The sequence below is a fragment of the Danio rerio genome, chromosome 22 (genome assembly GCF_049306965.1).
Source record: "Danio rerio strain Tuebingen ecotype United States chromosome 22, GRCz12tu, whole genome shotgun sequence".
Taxonomy (NCBI): Eukaryota; Metazoa; Chordata; class Actinopteri; order Cypriniformes; family Danionidae; genus Danio; species Danio rerio.
In genome coordinates, this window is record NC_133197.1 from 17,786,357 (window position 1) to 17,808,811 (window position 22,455).

Here is a 22,455-nt window from a genome sequence, read left to right on the forward strand (position 1 = left end):
CGTCAAACTCTAGTGTGACCACAGCTAAATTCGTACAGCCCCAAATCAGAAAAAGTTGGAATAGTATGGAAAACGCAAAAAAAAAAAAAAAAAGTAGAGACTTCTAAATTTACTTTGACTTGTATTTTGTTGCAGACCATATAACAAACATTATTTAATCTGTTTCTGATTTTTATTGTTTTATTTTTTGCAACACATTGAAATAAGCTGGGGACAGGAGCAATTCAGGGCTAGTAATCAGGTAAATTGGTTAAATAATGATTTGATATGAAACAGGTGATGTCAACAGCTGATTGTAATTATGATTTGGTACAAAAGCAGCATTAAAGAAAAGTCTATAGGCTCTAGTTCATTAGGAGCAAAGATGGGTAGAAGATTGCCAAATCACAGTTTTGGGATTGTGTGGTAGGGGTAGAGTTAGTTGTGGAGTCTGGAGACACACCTCCTTTTAAACATAGTAAGATTTTTATTATTATGAATTAAATTGTATGAATTCATACAAATTAGCCATTTTTTAGACAATACGAAAAATATTTGTTTCCTCATGAGATCAGGCTGAAATTTCACGTTTGGAATAACCAATGGAATTTAACAACTGTCTCATAAATTTAATTCATTTTTTTTCGGCTTAGTCCCTTTATTAATCCGGGGTCGCCACAATGGAATGAACCACCAACTTTTCCAGCATGTTTTATGCAGCGGATGCAATTCCAGCCACAACCCATCTCTGAGAAACATTCACACACACACACACACACACACTACGGACAATTTAGCCTACCCAATTCACCTGTACCGCATGTCTTTGGACTGTGGGGGAGAACATGCAAACTTCACACATCTTTGGGAAACATCCACACACACATTCACACACACAATCATACACTACAGAAAGTTTAGCCTACCCAATTCACCTGTACCGCATGTCTTTGGACTGTGGGGGAAAAACGGAGCGCCCGGAGGAAACCCACGCGAACGCAGAGAGAACATGCAAACTCCACACAGAAACGCCAACTAAGCCGAGGCTTGAACCAGCAACCCAGCGACCTTCTTGCTGTGAGGTGACAGCACTACCTACTGCGCCACTGCTTCGCCCACATGTAAATTTATATCCATTATATCCAAAATAAACATGATCTGAAATAAAATAAAATACACTAAATGTAATATCTGAACAAAAATACACTACTAAATTATCTAAACTAAATAATAAATATATATATTTTTAAAACAACAACTGTAAAATAAAATAATTAAAACAAATTCAAATTATTAATTAGAAGCACAATTATATCTAAATTTTGCCATGACAACAATTTAAACTCTAAAACGTCTATAAATGTCAATTTTAACAGCTTTTCAGCTCAATTAACATTTAAAATAACATATAGAAGTGTAAGTGCACTAATGCAACGATAAGCTTCATATCTATGCTTTTAAATCCAACAAAAAAGCTCCTCAAGTGCCTGATTTTTGCTTCTGATTGAGTTTAATTTGTGTTTAACCCCGAACACTTCTCTAAAAGGCCTTCAGACTGACTGAGTAATATGAAATCGCCATTTAAATGTTCATTTCATTACGTACTTCAGTTTAACAGCATGTAAGGCTCCGCGCTGGTTTTGGCTTTGATATTATTCATGAATATTGATTGACAGGGAGATTTTTGTGTAAATGCAGTATATGAAACCGTCTGACGAGATAAACTAATTACACCTTCATCAATCTCCTTTCTTTTGCTTCATGCTAGGAATAAAAAAAAAAAACTAAGGAAAGGTCTGACCCATTTTGATCTTTTCTCGTCAGAACAATGAAGGTCATTGAAAACGAGGTAGAATTTAGACGGAAACTCACACTTTTAATCAAAGGGCAAAACCGCAGGAGGGCCGCTGGTGTTTTTGACAAATGTAGGGAAATAAAAAAGGCTCCCGGGTAGAGTAAAGGGTAATTTTCTATCATTTCTCTGATCCAAGCCATGAAAAGTTCTTTTATAAAACAGAACTTTTAGTGCAAATTTTGTGAAAATTTTAATCATTCTTTCAGATGAATGAATGTGCTATGAAACTGTACACCCTCCGAAGGCAGTGTGTTTTTTATGTGCTTTAATGCTTTTTTTATTTAACTTTGTTCATTTCATTTCATTTGAGTTTTATGTTTTGTATATTTAATACTTAAAAAAAAATTATTTTAGGCAATAGACTGAAAAACATTATTCAAATATGGTTCCTTGGATTTACTACATTTTTTTAAAGTAAGTGGTTGTAAACTATTTGGATTGAATTAAACAAACAAATTAAGTTGAGCATTATTAAATTTAATTTGTTTGTTTAAAATTAACCCATATAAATTGTTGTCATTTTTCTTCACAAAAACAAAGATAAAGCTGCAGTCATAATGGAGTTTGTGTGTGCGAAATTCTGTCATACGGCTCGGCAAAAAGGGGCAGGTATAAACAAGATTATTAGACATTAAAAAAGTGAGTGATTGCTCCATTTTTAAAATATCTGTCCAGAGAGGTCATGTTTTGATCTTTGATTGGTCTCACGCAGTCAAGTGATGTGATTTTACAGGTCAGAGTTCACCAAGCTTGAACTTAGCACCGCAGCGACATGTGAAACTTAACGCATGACCCTGCGTTTCCGGTCTATCATATTCGCATGCTTATGAATGGATGTCTATGGCAAGAAAACTCAAGTGTGACCGCAGTTTAAGAAAGTACAGTTACATGGATATTTATGTTGAGTTTGGAATAATCTGATTGGCTTGCTAATGATTACAGATGGGGGACCAGCCACGATCAATCATATCACATGCTCCTCTTGAAATTAAGCTGCAGTCACACTTGACTTTACTCCCCATAGACTTCCAATCATACGCACGCGAATGCATCAGACCTGAAACGCAGGGTCATGCGTCAAATTCCAAAGGTTGCTGCAGTGCAAAGTTCAAGCTTGGTAAGCTCTGACCTGCGAAATCGCATCACTTGACTGCGTGAGACCAATCGAGGATCAAAACATGACCTCTCTGGACAGAAATTTAAAACATGGCGCAATCGCTCGCTTTTTTAAATGCCTAATAAACTTGCTTAATCCCGCCCCTTTTCGCAGCGCCACACAACAGAAAATTGCATGCTCAAACTCTAATGTGACCACTTTAGTTTGTGAAACTTCACATAATTAAATTATTTAACTTGACATTTCTTTGTAAAATGTGTACAATTTCCAAAGTAAAAATAGTTTCTCCCTCAAGTTGGATTTTGCACAAGTTGCTATCTGAATCAACACATGTCTTTAACATCCTACACTTTTGAACAGCCCAGATTGATGAAAAAAAAACTGAAAAACATCGAGTCAAGAACACTTGACAAAGGTGCCATAAGAAAAGTCAACGAGTTCTGAGTATCGGCTCCAGATAATTAAAACTTAGACAGAGATAAATTCCAGCGCCTGTTAATTACACAGAGGTGGGCAGAAATGGCACAGAGCCCATCAGCGCTGGATACCAACCCTATTCCTTCCAATATTTAGCATTTGTAGGGCACGCACTCCAAAAGACACTCTGAAGGGCACCAAAAGAAGAGCACTCTGAATTAACTAATGAGAATAATGCCTCCAGATAAAGGTAACACGTTTTGAAGGTGAAGGGAATGAAAAGTGGAAAGAAATGCATCTTAAATACTATACTTCAGATTATGATTATATGCGTGAGGGTATTACAGTGAGTTCTTTGAAGTTGGGGACTAAAAGTGAATGTGAAGTGCACTTCAAAGGGTGGGAAAAGTCTCTCTGGTATCAATATGTCATATTCCCTGCCTTCAGTATTTTGTCTGTATACTTTACTTTGTGGAAAATAAGTCATACCATATTAGGACCTGTTTACACCTGGAATTAAAAATAAGTCCTAACTATATTAGGTGCTGTTTACACTTGGAATTTACAGGTGTTTTTGTTGATCTGATTACAAGTGGATGACACTACATTTAAAAAATGACTTTTGTTGCTTGTTGTTATTTAAAATGAGTTGAATTAACAAAATTCTTATGTTTTTGGGGGGATGACTTCATCATTTTATTTTCAATCCACTTAAATTTGTAAAATCAATGAAGTTAACTCAATATGTATTGGGACAACACGAAGAAAATCTGTTAAAGCCAGCATTGTTCCAGTGGAATTCAAGGTTATTCTAGTTAACGAAAACGAACGAAAAAAGAAAAATACATTTTAAAAAAGTTTCATTCGCTAAAATAAAAATAAAAACGAGAGTTAAAAAAAAAACCTAGAATGAACTGAAACTGTATTGTGTACATACAAAACTAACTAAAATTATAGCAAAAACGTCCTTTGTTTTCGTCTTTGTAAAAGTATTTAATACATACAGTAAGTCTTTTAAAAGTAAATCTTAGAAGTAATCCTACTGCCATTGGCCAGATCAAGCCGTCAGTCCTCCAGTCTTTGCTATTGCTCCAGTGACAAAAACAACGAGTGGACATGACGGCAGCACAGTGACAGCATTAAATACGCCCTGAGCAGAAACTTAAAAGTATTAATTTAACACATTTGTGCCCAGTAAAGGGTTTTATTTCTGTATTAGTGATCGTGAACGTAAACAAATCCTTCTTTTTACCTGAATCTTCTAAGAGCGCTCACAGTGAACTCCTGGAGATGCACACACCAGTCGTCGTCATTATCATCATCACCAAACACATGTTTATGCTGTCTGGAAAAAAACGTAAGCTGTTGCTGAATGAAAGTGAAACTGTTGAAAAATTGGTGAAAAATGTGAAACTATACAGGGGAGAAGACAGTCGAGTTTATAGCAAAATTTTTAGCAGTGTTTGCATGTCCTTTATGGCACAATTCATTAAAATAAATGTCAAATAAGATTGATTTCAAGTTGGTTTTAAAAAGCACCTGAATTGTTTTACATTTTGTGATTTTTCTTCAGTTGAATAAAAATCTATTTTCCATTCATATATTAGCAAATATTTAGCAGTGTTTGAATGCCCTTTACTGTACAGAATTCCTTAAAATAGAAGTAAAATAGCATTCATAACATGTTGGTTTTAAAAAGCACCTAAATAGTTTTGCATTTTGTGATGTTTTTTTTCAGTATTTGATCATTGAAGATTTCTTAAAAATACTGTAAAAATCTTGTCTTGTGTCGTTCTAGTGAACCCAGCCTTGTGTCTCGTCTCATCTTGTGGAGTATTAAGCATCTCGTCACACCCCTACAAACTAGTTTTTTCTATGTTAAGCTAAACAAATGTATTTTAAAGTCAAATTAAAACTAGCGAAGTGTCTTTTCTCACAATCTCAGCACCTTTAGAACATAAAACACACACAACTACATAAAATTTGGTATACAAGTCTAATTTTTATACCAAAAACAAGATTATTTATCACAAAAAAAAACATTTATGGCTAATTAAGTTTGCAGAATGATTTCATCTGTACAAAAAAGGTAACTTTTTTATAAACAAATAAGCATGAAGGAGTGTAAACCTCACGAAAATGAGACAATTCCTGTGCCCTACCAAAACATAAAACAGTGTTGAACACAGTCTCACTGGATGCATCTGATGCCATCAGTAAGAGCCGTGATGTATTTCAGGATCCCAGGCGGAAATTACAACTCCAAAGCACCATCTTTCACTTCATCTACAATATGGCATCTGTAGAAAAAAAATTCATGAAGAACATAAGCTTCTCAAACACTCTACATATGCGACTCGAGCTGTGGTTTCAGACACACAAAGCCGTCCCTTTGTGTTAATCCACTCAAGTGTGGCACTGGAAATCGCATTACAGCCCACTAGAAGTGAAGAGAAACCTCTGTGAGAACTTCTGACCTGAGATTCACTGGGCAAATTTAGACGTGCGCTTTCGGTCAGTGGTGTGTGTGTCTCTGTGTGTGTTTCAGACTGGCAAGGTTGTCAAGGTGGACAGACTGATCCCAGGACGACTGATCCCAGCTGTGATCCAATTCCATGAGGACAGGAGACGATTTGACATAAACTTCAAGTCTCAATCGTTTGCTACAACTCAGCGTAGCCTTAAAGAGACAGTACACACTGAAATTTCATTCGGTCGTTAACAGTGGTGTAAAGTAACAAATTACTAATTACAAAATACTCAGCTGTAATTGAGTAGTTTTTCTCAGCAATTGTAATTTACTAAGTAGTTTTAAAAATGTGTACTTTTACTTACCCTTGAGTACATTTTTACTGCAGTATCTGTACTTTTACTCCACTACTTTCCTTATCCTGTAGTCATTATTTTATCTTTTCTTGTCTATGAGGATTAGAAAAATCAGTCCTGTGATTCCTGTCAAATCAAATTGCACATAGAAGGTAAATCACATCATACTGAACAACCTCAAGTCATGGGTGATTCATTATTGCAGCAAACTGTTTGGAAGCATTAAAAGTGTCCTAGAAGATGTCCAAAATCTTTACACAAATTGACCCAGAGACAATTTGACAATTTAGATGCATGTCATTGATGAGAAGATGACAGATGATTACTTTATGATGACTGAAATGGCCTTAAACACCCAGCAGGCACATGATGTCAACATGATGTCAGATTGAAGTTGTACCCCAGCTTTGTGGGGACATTGATTTTGTTTGTAAATGAAACTGGGGTTGACATCAGAAATCAACGTGAGGCTGACATCAATGTCCAGCATCCAATCAAAAATCAACCAAATATCAATGTCAAAATAAGATGTACTTAAACGCTGGATAGACATTGAATTTTAGTCACCAGATATCAGAACCTAAATCTAACCTAATATTAACATCTTATAATGTTGTGTGCCTGCTGGGCAATAACTAAATGCATTAAAGAATGTTACGTTTATACACATCCACAGATTACATGTAAATGCATCAGCTTTTTTTAACATAATACTCACTACTCACTACTTTTGAGTACTTTTGAAAGGGCCATTTTTACTTTCCTTATTTATACTTTGCGTAATATTTACAGCAGATACTTTTACTGTAGTTGCACTACATTTTTGGACAAGTAATAGCACTTTTACCTCAGTATGATTTTATTAGTACTCTTTCCACCACTGGTCATCATTTACTCATACTCCGCTTGTTCCAAACAAGTTTGAGTTTCTTTCATTTTTTTAAAAACAGAAGTAGACGTCAACAGACAAAATATATTAAAAGTTTCCAGTTTGGGGCTGCAAATATATTTTAAATAAATAAATAAATAAATTTAATGCAAATGGGCCCTAATTAACCGTTTTCCTCAAAATACCCTACACACAAAAAAATAAATAAATAAATAAAGATTTTTGCTGCTTGTTCAAACTACTAAAATGAGCTGAAACATAACAGTTCTGAAGATTTATTTGGGAAAACTAATTCTTTTATGTTAATTTATTTTGTGTATTTTCAATTAACTTAATTTATTTACATTAACTAAATGGATTTGTGTTAAGACAAAATAAATTAATTGTATGGAACCCTACTTTTTTACAGTGTAGCTAATGGATTACAATGAGAATTGCAATATGAATTTCTGTAACGCTGTTTAAATGTGCAAATAAGGCATAGTTTTGTTTAATATGCAATAATTATCCAATATTTTAAACACATAAACCTAAACACAGACAGTCGAAAGTCCAATTTTTTTTTATATTCCCCATATTATATTTAACAGAGCAAGGAATTTTACACAGTATTTCCAATAATATTTGTTCTTATTTGTTTTATTTTGACTAGAATAAAAGCAGTTTTCAGTTTTAGACCATTTTAAGGTCATTATGCTGTATAAGCCCTTTTAAGCAATATTGTTTTTCGATTGTCAACAGAACAAACCATCGTTTTACAATGATTTGCATTATTACCCTAGCTTGCCTAATTAGGCTAGTTAAGCCTTTAATTTGTACTTTATGCTAAATACTAATATCATAAAAAAATTAAGTATTTAAATATTATGTACTGTCATCATAGCAGAAATAAAAAAATATCAGTTATTAGAAATTAGTTATTTAAACTATTATGTTTAGAAATGAGTTAAAAAAACTCTTCTTTTCTCTAAACAGAAATTGGAGGAAAAAATATATAAGAATGTACAGGGGGGGCTAATAATTCAGGAGGGCTTTAATATATGTATGAATATATGTAGAATAAAATGTTGTAATGTTTATATTCAAACAAAAAAATGTGAACAAATTCCACTGTGAATACCTTCAGAATGTAGATATGAATTGAACTGTGCAGTCTAGTGTACGTAAAGCTGCTGAAGTAGAGTTTTCCTGTTTCAGCGCAGGAAAAAAAACATTGAGAAAGCAGCCTTGAAAAAATATGTATGAAATGAAAATTAAATTTCTACTTATAAAATATACACTTACCGGCCACTTTATTAGGTACACCTGTCCAACTGCTCGCTAACGCAAATGTCTAATCAGCCAATCAAATGGCAGCAACTCAATGCATTTAGGCATGTAGACATGGTCAAGATGATGTGCTGCAGTGCCAGACGGGCTGGTCTGAGTATTTTAGAAACTGCTGATGTACTGGGATTTTCACGCACAACCATCTCTAAGGTTTACAGAGAATGGTCCAAAAAAGAGAAAATATCCAATAAGTGGCAGTTCTGTGGCGCAAATGCCTTGTTGCTGTCAGAGGAGAATGGCCAGACTGGTTTAAGCTGATAGAAAGGCAACAGTAATTCAAATAAACACTCGTGACAACCAAGGTCTGCAGAAGAGCATTTTTTTCTGAATGCACAACAAATCAAACCTTGAAACAGATGAACAACAGAAGATTAAAAAACATTGCCTGGTCTGATGAGTCTAGATTTCTGCTGCAACATTCAGATGGTCGGGTCAGAATTTGGTGTCAACAACATGAAAGCATGGATCCATCCTGCCTTGTATCATTGGTTCAGGCTACTGGTGGTGGTGGTATAAATGGTGTGGGAGATATTTTCTTGGCACACTTTGGGCCCATTAGTACCAACTGAGCATCGTGTAAACGCCACAGCCTACCTGAGTATTGCTGCTGACCATGTCTATCCCTTTATGACCATAGTGTACCCATCTTCTGATGGCTACTTCCGGAAGGATAATGTGCAATGACATAAAGCTATAATCATCTCAGACTGGTTTCTTGAACATTACAACGAGTTCACTGTACTCAAATGGCTTCCACAGTCACCAGATCTCAATCCAATAGAGCACCTTTTGGGATGGGGTGGAACGAGATAAGTCGCATCATGGTGCTCTGCGTGATACTATCACGTCAAAATGGACCAAATTCTCTGAGGAATGCTTCCAGTACCTTGTTGAATCTATGCCACGAAGCAGGGCCGGAGTGGGACACCTTTTCAGCCCTGGAGTTTCAAGCCTCAGACCAGCCCACCTCAGTTCACGACTGACTATATTAAAATAAGGTCATTTCCAAATCAGTTTCTAATGACACTATCACGTCTTTTTTTGAGAAAACAGCTGCTTTAGAACTTCAAATGTTCAACAACCCTAACAGTATTATATGTCTTAACAATAAAAATGAAAACAATAAGTTACTCTAACAAGGATCGAACCCAGGTCCGCTGCGTCATATTCTAATGTGCTAACCACTGGACCACAATAGCTGCATTCAGAAAGGAGACACAACTGAGTTTTATAATCATTAAAATAGATGAAAAGAGAAGAGTTGCGGTAAAATAGATGAATAAAAAGGTTGTGGTCAAGTAAATATATAAATTTGAAAAGTGTGACTGCTGAGAGCAACAGATTCTGCAGCTAGGGACACCGGCCCTCGCGGCCAAAAAATGGACCGGCCCACCGGGAATTCTCCCGGTCCTCCCGATTAGCCAATCCAGGCCTGCCACGAAGTATTAAGGCAGTTCTGAAGGCAAAAATGGGTCCAAGCTAGTACTAGTATAGTGTACCTAATAAAGTGACTGGTGAGTTTATAAAAACAATATCATTTTTAGATGTACTGTCTCTTTAAGGGTCTGAGTGGTCAAACTGAAAAACTATGAAATGATGCACTGTATCTACATTTTCTAAATAGTATATTTCTAAATATAAATCTCATTACATTCACTGTCTACAATACAAATTAGTGCTCACATGCATCAACATGTTTCTCATCCAACAGAGGGAATCAATAACTGAAAAAAAGACCTGTTTCTAATACTTCATGATAACATGAACCCAACAACACAATCTGAATCTCTATAAAAGTCATTTACATGTTAATGAATGATCTATTGAAATATCTGGCAAGGAGAAAACCTCATTGTCAAAGCAAACGAATCTTCGACAGAACGATATGGCATGCGCAGATTACATTTATGGAGCTTGACAAAGGCAGCAGAAAGACGGGGGTCCAAACAGGAATACAGGGATTTGAAAGAAATTAATTATATTTTGTTTCCATGTGACGTGGAGATGGTGGTTGTAAGATTACCGAGGTGCTTCTAATGCATAGGTGAATAGAATGGGAAGGGGATTAATAAACCAAGTCACTTGAGAGATTGAGTTTCCACGCTTCAAATCTTCAAAATGCAGGAGATATTTGCGTAATTAAAGGAGCAGTTGTACAAAAATGGAAAATTGGGTCTATTGTGTCTAAATCCATGTGTGTTGAACATAGGGATATAGCACTTCATGATTATCATAATTATTATGTATTCATTAATTTCTGAACATACTCATTTTGAAAATTATATGCAAACCTATATTTCAAAAGTGTATTTAGTGTTGCTCAGTAAACAAATGACACAGCACAAAATAATATTAAAAACAAAAAAATTGTCCATTTCTCTTAAAAATTTGTCAAAAAGTGTTTGGAGTTTTAAGCAATAATTTTAATAATAATAAGTAATAATTTTACGGTCAAAATAAATTACAGAACAATGAATATATAAATTAAAATATAAGAATACATTTTTAAAAATTATATTTGTCTAATGTAAATCAAAGCTATATAATTTGCTAAAGGCTGGTTTATACTTCTGCAACCTATGGCACCTGCCTTGCGTATTGCTGTGCATTTATACTTTTGTGTGCTGTTTGTGTTGCTCTGCAATAACACTTCCAAAACACTAGCTGGCAGTAGGTTATATTATGTTCCTTTGTGTCGAGTTTCTTTGCTGGTGTTTTGATTTTTCTGAATGCTACCTTAATGTACAAGTAGCTAAGACTTGCTTATTCAGGAACCAGCGAACATGCAACAACATTAAGCATAAGGTAAGCACAAAACAAAAGTTTCCATTTGGAGCTTGCGATGCACGTCGTTGTGACGTGTAGTTACATTTTTTGAGAGGTGTGCGTCAGCATCAGCAACGGCCACAGCGAGGGGTAAGAAGTATAAATCAGCCTTAAGTATTTCCTTTTTAAAGAGAACAAATGTAGTCAAAGACTGCTGAATTTCTGTATGAAAGGCACTTTTGATCAACTATATTAAAAAATTGTTTGTTTGTTTTTTTCTTTGGAGTAGAAATGTGTATATTCCATACAGAATATGAAGCTGGTCAATCTAGTTCTTGTCACATCAGAGGCAAATCTAGTGGCATTTTTTCAACTAGGTGCGCTTGGAAAGTGTGTTCTGCCACTCAAGCGCCGCATGTGTGTCCATTGGAAATAACGAGCTTGAGTGCACAAAACTTGCAATATGTGATCAGCACTTAGTTAATAAGCTCAGCCATGCTGGATAAGTTGGCGGTTCATTCCGCTGTGGCGACCCTAGATTAATAAAGGGACTAAGCCGAAAAGAAAATGAATGAATGAATGAATGAATGAATGAATGAATGAATTCATATGAAACTATAAAATGTTTAGCCTGTCCCAAAATATAATCATCACTGGGTGATGTGAGCAGCTTATAGAAAAACTTGAATTAGCCAAAACACAAAATACTGGGAATAAAATTGTGTCGGTGCATTTTAAAAAAAATTAAAATCATTGTCAGTATCTATGTTTTTGTCTGTATCAAAAAAGATAAAGTAATCGGTCAGTTAGTGAGTCAGTTACACAGTCAGTTGATTTGGTGTATTTATGCGAGAAGAGCAGGTGCAAATGGAGAAATTTGAGATCTCAAAAGACATAAACACAACCTGGTGGATTCATGAAAAAAAAAACTGCAAAAAACATAGCTCCTGGGAGGTATTTGGCACTCTCCAGAAATGTATATAGGGGTAGGTTTTCAGAATGAGCCTGGTTTGATGGTTTCGGACACTACTAGAAATGGGTGCTCTCTTTAATAGTGCACTGTTTAGGAATATAGGGATTATTTTTGGATATAAACCCATGCCTCTGTGCACATATGGTGCTGTAGTTCACCATTGTTGACATCCACGTTTTCATAAAATCTTTTTTTATAGTTTAAACAGTAACTCATTCTTAAAAGCTCACATTTACAGGCCAAAACACAGCTATTTTGGAAATGAATGGCAAAAATGCATACAAAGTTTTGAGATTTTAGTTAAAAATGTGTAAGCGCTCCCCTGTGTAAACATTGTCTAATTCCAAACCTCTTCAAATGGCAGATTTGGAGAATTCAAGCACTCGTGAGGCTAAGATGAATGCAGCTGGACCCACAAGGCTATTTGTCCAGTGAACCACCACTCATCTGTCTTTTTTCAGCTTTGCTGTCGTCCCGAATGCAAACGCGCAGAGGAAGAACTCCAACAGGCCATTTTCTTCTTGGAGCAAATATGATTTCCAGCGATGCTGCTGGTCTTGTTCATTTATTAGCAGCCAGCAGCTGTGTGCACAATAGCCAAAGCTTGGGAGCTGTCCAGTGCTGAAAACACAGGATAAAAATACCAGGGAACAAGACAGAAAAGCTGCTATTGAAGGACCGAGCGCCTCGAGTAGCACTGTGCAAATTGCTGGCATAATTATCAGGCTTCTTTTCCTTCTGGACCTCTCCCACAGGGTAAGCGATAAAACATTTTCTAAATGAATCTTTAAACCGCAAGGTAGTGTGTTTTTGTCTGAGCGGCCCTGTGAGCCAAATGGAATCTATTCAAGACAGAAAAAGGAATTAGGGCTGAAAAGAAATTAAAATTAATCTTTCCTTTTCCCTCTGCGAAGTTAAACTCTTACGGTCCCGTTTCCAAAGCAGCAAAAACAGAGCAGGTGTCATGATTCATTTATGGTGTTTAAGGAGGCAAATGCCCGTTCTGAATAATGTATCTCCAGGTCCGGTCCGGGTGCCAATAAATATTCAGACTTTGGGTGAAGGTGGATTGGCGGGTGACACATGTAGTAGAGACAGCAGCTGCCAACTGTTTCCTCTGGCTCATGGGATTAGACACAGCTAGTCTTTCTTGTCAGCTGTCAATCAAGAGCTGGTGTGCGCGCACACACACACAATGAAATGCCAACCTGCATGAATGTGGGCATAAATTATGACATTTACTGGCATCTATTTGCCCAAAACATAAACAGAATATCACCTCAGCTCACTAAAAGGGATAAATCACCCAAAATGAAACATGAAAATTCTGTCATCGTTTACTTGCCCTTCACTTGATTGACTCTTTGTTGAACACAAAAGAAGATATTATGAAGAAAGGAACAAAGAAATGTATAAAGAAGAAGTTTAATTACAGAAATTTACCAGAAATAAAAATTTAAGGAAGTTTCTGTAATTTTATGGAATTTATTCTACGATAAACTTCTGTAATTTAACAGCCGTTATTCTTAGATGCATTTCTGTAATTTAACATCTGTTATTTTATGGGAAATTTCTGTAATTTAACATCTGTTATTCTACGGCAAATTTCTGTAATTTAACATCCATTATTCTACTGTAAATTTCTGTAATTTAACAGCCCTAGCTGGCAGAAAAATGTTATTTTTTTTCAGAGTGTATGGAAGTCAATGGTAACATGTTTCAGTTTGCATCAAAATACTTTCTTTTGACTTCAACAGAAATCAAAAAAATCTACTCAAAGCTTTGGAAGCACATAAGAAACCACTTTAAAAAACTATCTAATTAAGGAGTCGGTTCACCTCAAAATTTTAATTTAGACATCATTTGCTCAATAATCTCTGAACCCACAAGAAATCTGTGCAACTTCTAGAGAGAGTTTTCTGTTCCTTCATTGAAAATCTGTAACTCTGACAAAATCTAAAACTCAGATGCTTCAAGGTGTTCAAGACCTTGAAAAACAATCCTCGGAAGACATATCAATACTTTATATGTTGAGGATATGTTATTGTAAGTGATTAGCTGACTAGTCTAACAACCCAGAAAACAGCATGTATCATGAATCAATCATGCTGCTGAAATGTGTCTGCATTATGATCACTGTAAATTAAACATAAGCGTTCATTTATTCACCCCTATGCATAACACAAGTGTTTTCTGCACTGATAGAGGATATGACAATTTTTACATAAACAATTTATATACAATCATAACATAAACTGACTGGCAACATTCAACACTTTAGTAAAATATTTATTAAAATATTTATTTTATTTATGTGTTAGTGAGTGTGTGAACCAACATAGGCTTATTCTGAAAATCAAAATTTGGGTCTATTGGTGCTTTTGAAAACACTGTTAGTTGGGTTTAGGGAAGGAGGAGGGTAGATCAGTCCAACGGAATCTCATGGCAATTTGTAACTTCTTGATTTAGTGGCTAATTCGTATGAATTCGTACGATTTAATTCATTCAATTTAGCACAACTTGCACATCACCCAATGATGGTTGGGTTTAGGGGTGGGGTTGGGTGCCACACCTCCTTTTAAAAATTGTACAATTTTGTACAACTGAACTTGAGGTTATGAATTCGAGGCTAATTTGTGCGAGTTTAATCATTAACCGACAAAAAGTAAATACTTATGTTGTCTCTTGAGATCAAGCTGGTCAGTCAATCGTTTAGTCGACAATGCCCTCTGGTGGATTTACGCAAGAACAGATGCAAATGGCACTCGCGAGAGAAATTTTAGATCTGAAAAAGCGTATACAGCAGCCTCAGGTGGATTCAAGAAAACTAAAACTGCAAAAAAGACACACCTCCTGGGATGAATTTGGCACTAATAATATAATATATAAATATATAAATATAGCGGTACGTTTTCAGAATGAGCCTGGGTTGGCAAAAACTAAATGCATCGATAGCATTTTTAGATAAAGTAGAAGAATTATTGTAAATTAATGAAAAGTGAAATAGCGATGGATGAAAAAATTGTGGGGACTAGTAACAATGATATTTACAACATTAGTAATAATAATAAGAATGATAATATTAAAAAGTAAAGAAATAACAAGGAAGGGAGCATGCAAAAACAATAACGAAACAAGTTATATATATTGCTTATTTTGAGTTTTTTGCTTGCTCCTTGTTCTTCAATTACTTTCATTATACAGTTTTCAGCATAATTGAGTACACATTTTGAAAATGCATATTTTTATCCATTTCTCAGTGAATATAGGCAATGTATTTTGGTGAATTGGAAAAACAGATTTATTAAACAGATAAATTTATTAAAATATTATATTAGTCACCAAACAGATTTAGAAATTGAAATATAATACAATTAAATTCAAGCTAAATATTGCAAAAAAAATTAGAACCTACAAAATTTCAACTAAATTTTTCAAATTTTTTTCTACTTTTTTAATTTGTATTTAATATTTTTCTATAACATACATTTTGGTGGACTAGTTTTTGGACCATTATAGTAAGTTATTTTGTTAGACAAGCTCCAGATTTGGCTTCAGTACTGACTAATCTAATGTATATGCACAAATATAATATTGTATAACTTCCTATTAAAAATATTATTTTAAAAGATGAATTTGTGAGGGGTGTACTTATAAATGCTGAGCACTGTGTATGCATGTATGTGCTATTTGTATACAATGTAGACATAAACGACAGAATGAATTTACAACGGACGGCATGTTAGTATAAACTCAAAAAAGCAAACATAATTAATTCAATAAAAGCTAACAATCTTAAGTCAGCACATATAAAAGATAGTGTTGTTCATTAGCAAGTCAAGCACTACACTTCAGGGTTTCAATTGACTTCTTGTATACACACGACAGATATAATGCTGTAATTATTATGACTTTGTAATATGCTTTCAACTCGAAAATATGATTTTATCATATTATTAACATAATTTGAACGCACTGTTGGACTGATTTCTGCATGATAGTGGCTCTGATGCGAATGCAGATTCCAGTTTGAGACCAAAGTTAATTTTAGGTTGAACTGACCTTTTAAAATGACCTTTGTCAAATTTTCATCACTGACAAAGCCCTCTTCATCATTACTTATAAGTTTCTTTAAATTGCATCTACCAAGAGTTTCCTCTGTAATTTTGGTAAGCTTGGTCCATTAAGCAGAGCTCATGCTAATTTACGACAAGGACATTATCTCCTGGAATTTGAAAGCATTTAGCTGTCTGGATGCTATTCAAGTACAATTTCAATTCCACCTGTCAGCACAATCCCCCCCCCTCCCCTCGTACGATTGTTGGCACTAACCTACGCAGTCGAGCGGAAACACGTATTATTAAAATGTGAGAATCAATCAAGTGCCCTCTAAAAGTCACCCAGCGCCAAAGCGGTTGCGCTCTGAGGCAATTTTCACGTTTTCTTCAAGAGACAACATGCTCAGAGGTGCTCCGCTGGCATTTATGATTATACAGGGAGAAGAAGAGGGCGCTCAGATAAAGAGCAGAATGGATGCCCCAAGGAGAAATATACCGAGGGTTTGGAGCACACATGAAAGACTGCTTGGTTTGGCAGGGCTGTTCTGCTCCACTGGGACTAGGGATAGAAAAAAAGGGTCTTTGAACCTGGAGGTGCTGAATCGAAGCGCTCACCCTGATATAGATGCAACCAGCAAAAGGGTTGCTTGAGGGTGACAGGTTAGCAACTCAGCCTCTGCAGACACCCATATGTTGATATGGTCCATTTAAAATATGATTGTACTAATACCTAATTCTGGGGTGGCACGGTGAGTAGTGATGTCGCCTTACAGCAAGAAGGTTGCTGGTTCGAGCCCTGGCTGGGTCAGTTGGAATTTATGAGTGGAGTTTGCATGTTCTCCTTGTGTTCGTGTGGGTACAAAGACATGTGCTATAGGTGAATTGTGTAAGCTAAATTATCTGTATAGTGTGTGTGTACAGGCCTTTATGCGGGGGGTGGGGGTCAGGTGGTTTAAAAGACCCACCCCTCACTGACAAAGATCCAGAATTTTTCCCAAACATTTGTCCCACTTTGACTGCGATGCCATCATAATAAGTGAAAATAACCCATTGAAAAGGCTTTAAGACTGAGCAAAACCCTCTGTTATCTGTTGTGACTTCACCTAGTCAGTTTTGATGAATGCAAACAATTATTTTTCATGAGTCCAACATCCAGCTGTGCTAGAAAACATACAATCTGATGTAAGTGAAGTCATCTTTTGCTACTGTATTGTGTTTAAATAGAGAAAGCATTTTACAAGTAACTTTTATTCTAAATCTTGGACCTTATTTAAACAAAAAAATTACCAATGAAAAGGTGTCAAGCACCAAAAGCGGACCATATTAAATATTATTTGAATACTATTTTGACTATAGTTGTTATCCATGAATTCTTAAATTAACTTTTAACAAGAGAGGCTAGAAAAATTGTAATGCTCTACATTATCATACTTTTTTCAAATGGTTACATTCTGACTGAGGAAAGTTAAATGCGCTGGCCAGTTTTTTTTATTTATAATTTACCTTTTAAATGACAATAGGCTAAAAAATATAGTATTTTTTCATATTTCTTTATTCTAAATTTTTTGTAAATATTTTTGGTACATCAAAAAGTGAGGTAATGATAACTGTCCAACAAGCTAATTTAGTCAAAAATAGTACTTAAAATGTTTTTAAATACCATAATTAAATAGAAAATGAGGAGTATAATTGCAAAAAGGTCCCCTTTTTAAGGAAAAAAGAACCATTCCTTTCACCAGGCTTGCTACAGGCCTGGTATATGTCCTGGTATTCAAGATTGGGGGTTAAGCGTTGGGCTAATGACCCACCTCGTCAAAAATTTGATGTTACGAAACACCAACATGGTGTGGCTAGAAATCAACTTCTATATAAACGGCCCTAGGAGTAAGTAATACCTAATTAGGGTCAATGCCAAGTAACGTGTTGGATAATTGAAATTCAAAAAATATATAGTATGACAATAGGTACATAAAAAAGTTGTGTTCAAACCTGTGTATATATGTGTGTACCTTGCACTCCTTATGTTGTGGTGAGCAAATGTCTCCAGAAGTATAGCAATACCAGTTAATTATGTCCCAATGGAATTTATTTATTTATTTATTTTTTTTGATCTCCATGCGAGTCAAATCACACAGAAGGAAGTGTTTTGAAAATAAAAATTCTGGATTGTTTTCTGTGAGGGTTGGGTTCAGGTGTACAGTTAGAGTTGGAGGATACAATGCACAGTTTGTACAGTATAAAAAATCATTACGTCTATGGGAAGCCCCATGAAGGCTTTTTTTTGTGGCATCACCTTTTTTGTTAGCTCTAGCAACATACGCCAACCAAAACCAACTGCTAGATGTTATCAAACTGCTGTGACATGTACTTCTGCAATGCCGCAATTTCTATGCTCTCATTGGGAGTTACTGCATGGCTCATTTGCAAGAAGTTGGGCTCCAACTTTGCCGCATCACTTGTCACGTGTCACCAAAAATCACCAACTCTCAACAAAAAAATGATGCAAACCCCTGCCAAAATGAATGCCAAATAGCAAATTCCCAGGCAAAATGGTGTAAACCTAAAAAAAAGTTAACAAACAGATAAAAGACTGCAGAAGACTACAGAAGAGAAGAGAAGAAAAGAGAAGAGAAGAGAAGAGAAGAGAAGAGAAGAGAAGAGAAGAGAAGAGAAGAGAAGAGAAGAGAAGAGGGCAACGCTCTTTACAAACCTTGCAACACAGTTACCAATTTGCTGCAAACAGCTGCCTGAAATTTCCCCAGGGCACCTGGAGCCAAAACTCGCACCCCTTTCTATTTCTGATGCTCTTTGACAAATAACACACATCTTCACATTCACAAGTCACTCGGCTGCACTTTCCTCTTGTCAGCATCAAGACTTGTTGCAGACTGATGCAAGAAGCACCTGGAGTGCTCCGTCAGGTAGAGACTCAGGACTTCAGACCGAACAGAGACAGTCATGACAGAATGCCAAGAGAAATTGGGGTCTGTCTTCCTCTCCCACCAGCTACACGCTGTCGACGGGCAGGCACAAGACTGGCAGCGCTCAGCAGTTGTCAGCTTTAAACAGCATCCAGCTGACACTCTGCGAAGGAGAAATAAAAATGCAGGGTCCCTTTCAATCTCAAAATTCTTACTCGCTAGTTTTTTGATGGGATTTCTTTTAACCACTTCAGATCAGGGCATTACTGCAAGTGAAAGCTTGCAGGTCAGAGATTATTTTAGAAGACGTAAAATGAGTCACTTGTGTGTATCTGGGAAAACAGGACATGAACATTCAAGCCATTAATAGTAATGGATATTTGGAAGTGTTGCACTAGTACTTTCGAAATAACTTAATATTTAAGCATTTACGTGATTAGCTGGTGTTAGAACCATATAAATACCTGATTTCTAACATTAAACAGCACTCCACTCTATGGAAATGCCACATTTCACCACAATACATATGGTGTCAATCACAACAGGCATCAGAAATGGACTTTCAATATCGTTGAGCTCCTGGTTTTGTCCCCTTGACTGTCCTCTGCGCTTGGTAAGAGGGCTCTAAATAACCCACAAAACACACTACACCAGGTTACACAATAATAATGAAGCACTTAAGCACAATAACATCGCCAGTTCTCACCTTCTCTGAAGTAAAGCGCGTCGTCGCCTCAGAAAAGTCCACAGGAATGCCGCGTCGCCTCAGATATACAGCAGAGTATGTGATAACAGCCGCTGAGGTAAACCATTCAAGAGAATAAAAATCTGTTCAGCCTCAGAAATGCGCTCCTTACTGCGTGAAAATCATTCAGAAACCACGGTATTTCTCCTCAGCTCGCGTCTCGCGCAGAGAGGAGCTCGAAGCTGCGCGCACTTTACCGGTCGCGAGAAGACACTGAACAAAAGCGCGCGCGCGGAGGCTCAGCGGTTCCCCCTCCTCACAGCACCTCACCGCACGAGCCGAGCAGATGCTGAGGAAAGAGTGTGCGTTAGATTGGATATAGCGAGCCAATTCTCTGTGGACTTCGGTGGGGGATGGATAATATTTTGCACAATATTCCAGCGATTCCGTCCTTTGTTTGGTCATTTTCTTGGGCATATTTATTGTTCTGTATGCAGGGTGTGAATTATAGTGAATGAGGGAGTCACTAATTATTTGAATTCCTCCAAAGGAAGTTGCATCAAAATGTGTAAAGAGGGGGTCTTTAAAAGTTACATTATCTTTTACAGTGTGTTCAAACAAGCTACAGCTACCCACATGAAAAATATTGTAATTTATAGTAAATTCGATTTTTGACGTTATATTATATACTGTATATATTATAGATAGTATAGTCTACTGATCAACTGTAGTAAAAAGCAGAGTATACAACAATATTTATTATAGTGAACTGGATGGATAATATTTCGCACAATACTCCAGCAATTTGGCCCTTTGTTTGGTCATTTGCTTGGGCAGATTTATTGTTCTGTACTTTACAGTGTGAGAATTAAAGAGAACAAGGGTCGCTAATTTGAATTCCTTACAAAGTAGCAACTAAATGACTAAAGTGTGTGTGTGTTTTTTTTTTGGGGGTGGGGGGGGGGGGGGCGGGGGGTTAAAGTTGCATTATTTTACAGCATTATTCAGCGACTCAGCAATTCAGTCCTTTGTTTGGTCATTTGTTTGAGGAGATTTATTGTTCTGTACAGGGTGAGATTAATAGAGCTAGAGTCACTAATTATTTAAATTCCTCCAAAGGAAGTTGCAACATGATATGCGAGGTGGGGGTATTTAAAATGACATAATTTTACCTAGCTAACACGTAAAGCCAATTAAAAAAATTTAATAATTTGTAATAATTAGGACTTTAACTATATATATATATATATATATATATATATATATATATATATATATATATATATATATATATATATATATATATATAGTTGAAGTAATAATTATTAACCCGCCTTTGAATTTGCTTTCTTTTTAAAATATTTCCCAAATGACATTTAACTGAGCAAGGAAATTTTCAAAGTATGTCTGATAATATTTTTTTCTTCAGGAGAAAGTCTTGTTTGTTTCATTTCGGCTACAATAAAAGCAGTTTTTAGTTTTTAAGGTAAAAAAACTATTAGCCCCCTTTAAGCTATTTATTTTTTTGAGAACAATCCATACAATAACTTGCCTAATCACCCTATCCTGCCCAGTTAACTTAATTAACCTAGTTAAGCCTTTAAATGTCACTTTAAGCTGTATAGAAGTGTCTTGAAAAATATCTAGTCAAATATTATGTACTGTTATTATGGCAAAGATAAATTAAATCTGTTATCAGAAATAAGTTATTAAAACTATTTCGTTTACAAATGTGCTGAAAAAATCTTTGCTCCGTTAAACAGAAATTGGGAGGAAAAAATAAACGGAGGCTAATATTTCTGATATCAAATTCACACATACACATATATACACATATATATATATATATATATATATATATATATATATATATATATATATATATATATATATATATATTATATATATATATATATATATATATATATATATATATATATATATATATATATATATATATATATGCAATTAATGTATTCTGTATGGAGTCTTAAATAAATGTACATAATTTATAAATCATAAATTATACATTAGGTTACAAAATAAATATTACATTAGGTTAACAAATATGTACACATGTAGAATATATAATATGTTATAATACACTAAAAATACACTTAAAGGTTATCAAACAGCAATTGTTCATAAAGTGTATTCCTTAAAAAACCTCTAGGTTTTATGAATCCATTCTATGTATGCAACATTTCTTTAGTATACAAGTATATAAACAAAATTTTCAAATCAGCAATTGTTGTTAAAGTAATGTTTTTTACAATTATGAGCTAAAAAGCTGGTGAACAAATGTCATACTCATTGCAAATGAATCGCCATTCAAATACTTGTATGTCTTTGCTAGGTTTTAGGATTTTTTATTGTATATATTAAATATATTCTTGTTAATAAATGTAAATATACATTCTAAATATGGACCATCTTGAGGGATGCAAACAAAAACAATGGTCCCAACGCATTTCCTGTTTTATATTTTTAATTTCTGTAGCTTCTGAGAATCCAAAATGAGCCACATATTGATAAATAAAGTTATGATATGATTGAATTACCTCTTGTTACAGTTATACTGTATGAAATAGTTCGATAACAAGCAGTAAATGTCCATGGACCAATGACATGACCACATTA

At 35.3% G+C, this 22,455-nt stretch overlaps 1 protein-coding gene across 4 annotated transcripts in view; it reads right to left on the reverse strand.

The window, feature by feature from the left end:
* Positions 1 to 22,455, reverse strand: part of ncanb (neurocan b) — a 292,758-nt gene that overhangs the window by 228,161 nt on the left and 42,142 nt on the right. Inside the window, exon 1 of one of the 4 annotated variants that reach the window (XM_017353446.4) lies at positions 19,837 to 20,090. The exons of the other annotated variants lie outside the window; for them this stretch is intronic. The gene's annotated coding sequence lies outside the window, so the exon portion shown is untranslated. Of the gene's footprint in view, positions 1 to 19,836; positions 20,091 to 22,455 lie in introns of those variants that run through there. 4 annotated transcript variants of the gene reach the window in all.